This window comes from Colias croceus, chromosome 1 (assembly GCF_905220415.1).
Source record: "Colias croceus chromosome 1, ilColCroc2.1".
NCBI lineage: Eukaryota > Metazoa > Arthropoda > Insecta > Lepidoptera > Pieridae > Colias > Colias croceus.
Window position 1 is genome coordinate 5,663,528 of NC_059537.1, and position 5,160 is coordinate 5,668,687.

Sequence of the window (5,160 nt, forward strand, 5' to 3'; positions counted from 1 at the left end):
CCATGCGAATATCCAAATTTGCGAAAATTTTCAATATTTACGGCTGTATCTTTTGATGCGTTGGCTTGTGAGTTTGACTTTTTCACAGCATCAAGGGACCGAAGACTTGAGTATTCGATATAAATTTCAGCTTGATACCAAAAACAAAAACATGACTGGATCATTATATGAAACAGTAAAATCAACAGCTTTTCAAATTCACGACAAATCTAATAAAAATATTTCAGTAGCCTAATTTTTGTCATTTTCGAAGCCTGATTTTTTTTTTTGGTAATACACCCGTAGGAAACTTATAGCATCTAGGGTTAGACAACCAATCAGAGCCACGCTTGAGGCGTGGCACGAAAATTCGCGATGCACGTGAGTCTGACGTTGCCAGATAGAATAAATTTGTTAAAATAATGCAGAAAAATACAAATAATACTTTATATTTTAATATTTTGGTCGGAACCGGGAGAACCGGGTTTCATACTATTCAGACCCGGTTCTCAAGATCATCAAAAAACCCGGGTTTACCCGGGTTTTTCGGAACCGGGTAAACCCGGGTGCATTCCCTAATCATACGGTAGTTACTAGTTAGTTATTGTCCGTTTTTTGGATACGCTCTTGCAGCAGTTATAACAATTCTTTATAGATATGTAAATTTTATTTTTTATCGTTTGCCTATACACACAATAAACAAACGATGAAAAACAAATGGAAACACAGCAATCAAAGGATGTATTTTTACTTCAAAAGCACATTTTATTCTGCCTCGTTGCCTATGGGAATAGAGCGTGACAATTGTAAACGTATGTTTACGATACATAATTGGATAACAGCTTCTTACGCAGACTCGATCTCGAGTTTTCTGGAAATAATTCTAAATAAACGATTTTAATTTCCCTTGAGCCAGGGAACATTGGGCTGAGCCAACAATTTGCCGGGTCGCGTCTCATTATAGGAAGGACTTGCAGTCTTGACGCAATATCCCAGGCTTTCCGGACAGAAATGCATAGTGCTGCAACCGCAACAAGCTCTCGCTACGTTGGAACTGTAGACAAAAACTAACGCCCTAGCATTTTCCATTATTTACACTTTATTATATGCCTGGAAAACGTTGGATTAACGTCATTAAAATCGCTTATACTTACGTACGACAATCTACAGATTCGTGAAGTTCGAGCAATTTCCATGTATTTCTATTAAATGGATGCTCCAACATATGTGATGTAAAACGTTAACGGGTATGCTAACTACAAAGAGCATTACACCGAAGGCAACATTACCATTAGCTATATTACTTGCGCAGGTAAGTTCAAGAGCGTTTGGCTTAGTTCACACAAGAAATCCTTGCTGGAGCGGTTCCCTCGAGTACCCTCTAAAGACTTGCTACGAAAAATGCCCGCATCGCTCCTGGTACTTGCAATTTATTGCCGCAGTTAAGCGAGCACAGCTTCCATGTTACCACTAACATTCGCTATTAAAATAATGTTTTTGATATAACAAAGAAAATGGAGTAGAAACGTTCGAATCTGAGACAGGTAAAGCTATTTATGAGCGAGTAGTACACACGGCGCAGTCTGATGAACTTTAATTACAATACTGGCAACCAAGCTGGAAGCAATTGCCAGTATTAGCATAATCATTTCAGCCTGCGTTATTCTGGAAACGAAATTTATTCTATAATATAATTCGATATTGCGTTTTATTCAAATTTCAAATTGTTTAAGCATGAAACTGACTACAAATAGGCTTTAAAAAGGTTTGTTTTAGAAAATTAAATTAATAAGCACCCATTCCCTTTAAACTAGTTAACATTACTTTTCTAACAATATATATGCATGAATTTCAGAACCAAAGCCTATGTACTATTAGTTGTAATAGTATTTTCTTACTAGAACAATATAATGTTTTCATATTCTGAAAATAAATAAAGAAGTTGTTGTTCTATTTATTTCCATATATTTTATATTTATAGTCATAAAATATAAGGATAATTTATTGTTGAAAAGCATTAACTATCATAAAAGATAATCTAAAAATATATAACAATATAACGATGGGATATAAGTACCAAATAGAAAATGATTAAAGGGCAAGGACGTCAAAGGAAAAGATTATGTTCATATCTGTAGGAACCTTGAATAAAAATATTAATGTCGTGGACGAGGTAAATTTCCACCGCTACCCTTTGCCTTTACAAGATTTACGGTGGATTATCCTTCAAGTATCGAGCTATTAAAGCCTTATTATATTTTAGTATTATTTGAACTTATAATAAGGTGGTATGGGAGATACTTTGCAGAATTTTTGTTTCTATTTCATTTTTGTGTTGTCTTCATAATGTAGGTAATTTTATTCGTAACCAATCAGGTATGGAAAAGAGAAACGAATATGTAAGTATTTATTTACCTCCGCCGATAACAAATTATTAAAGTTTTTCACATTCTTTCGTCACATGTTACCCGCACTAATAGACGACAAGATAGACGATAAATGTAATAAATTTCCTTATTTTTATAATATTACTCTATTTTTGAATCTCTAATTCCATATGCCTTTACTAGCATATGAAGTGGAATAAAACTTGTAAAAACATTGAATATTGCGCCCCACGATTTCCTACGAAGAAAACGCATTGTAAAGTAAAATGAGTTTGAAGAATGTTGGCATCTTAGAAAGAGCGTGTGGAGTTTTAGAATGTGATCAAGAACGTTATTTCAAATCTGTGATTGTATTAACTTATATCCTACTAATATTACGTATATAAATGCGAAAGTTTGTGAGGATGTGTGTGTGTGTGTGTTACTCTTTCACGAAAATTCTACTGAACCGATTACAATGAAATTTAGCACACAAATAGAGGGTAACTTGGATTAACACATAGGTTTTATCCCGGAAATCCAGTAATAAAATAAATGTACAAACATTCACTGTTATATATAAAAGTTGTCAGTACATTTAAATACTTTAATAAACTTTTAATTGATACAGTGTGCTTAACATATTAAATGCGAAGCAATTAAGTAACACATTATACAGCTTTTGTGTGCATTATCAGTTGAAAAGCCCTTGGAAATGCAGCTGCCAGGATTTTACAAAAGGTTCGCGTGTAGTTATATGGAAGTAGTAATATAGAGTTTGTAATTGCCCTCATTTGTTTTATTATTATTATTAGGATTAAGTCTAATTCAATCTCTAAAAAGTAGCAATTTAAAATGCATTTAAATCATACCAAGGAAAATAATAAAGTAATCAATCCAACCAAGATAAGTATAAGTTAACGATTATGTATACTTTACAATAAAGAGTGCATTAAATAGGACATTTGTCATACATAATCCATACTAATATTATAAATGCGAAAGTAACTCTGCCTGTCTGTCTGTTACTTAATCACGCCTAAACTACTGAACCAATTTGCATGAAATTTGGTATGGAGATATTTTGATACCCGAGAAAGGACATAGGCTACCTTTTGTTGCGAAATATGTACCACGGGCGAAGCCGGGGCGGACCACTAGTAATAAATAATTGTATACCAAAAACTTTCAACTTCAGAACAAAAATTGTATAAAAATACATTACAAAAGCATCTGAATTGCGTTAACTGTACATCATTTTTATTAAAGCCCTAGTACATTTATTTTACGTTTTATGTAACGCTGTGGCCGGCTGCCGTGGGATTGTCAACCACCTGCGCCAAATGTTTCATTTAACCACTGTCTCGTTACTGAGCTTTAGTTAATTTTTTAGCATTATACAAGCCGAGAGCATGAAAAATGATTTTCTCTGCGTTTAACATAAATTCTCTACTTTGCAGCTTTGCATCTAGGCGGGTTACGACTAACATTTTTCTTACAATATTAACACATTTACATACATAGCACGGCGAGTTGTTCGTTGAATTTTTTATAGTTTGTTTACTTATAATCATACAACTATTTACAGAACATTTTTAAACTTCTTCTTCTTCTTCTACAATGTTATGGTACTTAGCTAAAGGGAAATCTTTTACGACCTCTAACGTATTAGTTATCATCTTAGAACCATAGTAGAACACATGAAGGTGAAAACAGGTGAACATTTCATAAGATAAGTTTAGAGAGCCATGTAATAGGACGGTAGACAGCCATTGAGAAAATTATAAAAGCGACCAAACAGTATGATCGAACCCGACTTCGGAAAAAATCACTGAATTTTCTTTTTAAAACCTGTACCAATAGAATTTATTACGTATTTTTATAATGAATATTGAGTTTAATTTCCGTCCATGTCAAAAGCATTAACATAATAATAAAACATACGTATTACCTACATACATTCTAAATAATGTTGCGGTAAAATAAATGAGAGCACAGTGACTGTGCTGCTATCTGTCCATTTTTATGTTTTCAAAATGAAGGGATGAGCGAAAAATAAATTGCATGTTAGCATTATTTTCACTAGCTGGCTCACCGAGCTACCTTCAGGCCTGTATGTTGTTTAATGAAAAACCAATATTTACCTGGAAAACCTATCTGTTTATCATTTCTAGTGTAAAATTCGGGGTTTAATTATATTAGTGAAGGAATTAAACACAAACGTGGAAAAATAAAAATCGATGCTTTATAAGTAGGTAGTATCTTAAAAGTTTAGTCAACAGATTTGATGTTATGGTAGCTCAAATATGTTGTTCGACACACAGCGGAAAATTTTGTATGTAGGTTGGCGTATTTCTGGTTTACTTCCATTATCAATGTTATGTTTGAAATATGAAATTATTCCCACATAATAAAGTCTAACACAAGTAGACGAAATTAACAAATGTACACGATAGGATAGTGCAATATTACCAGTATTCTCCCGTGACTGCGCCAAAGTGTCACCTGGCGCCTCTACTCTCCGATATTAGCTTGCAATTTATAGCATTCGGACTGCCGTCTGCGCTGCAATCCACCTCACATTTTATTCTTATCTCCACAGATAGCACGGTACTTGTTCCAAATATATCGTTACAAATAATGGGGTCAAAGTCGCAATAGAACTCCATGGTGTTGTGTATGGCTACGTCCGCGTCTGTGTCATAAATTCAAGTGTAGGTACTTAAAAACGGCCACTTATATGCGATAGGGAATAGAAGGTAATAATACAAAAATGTCAGACATTTTTATAAATTCTGTTCATGAATACCTATTT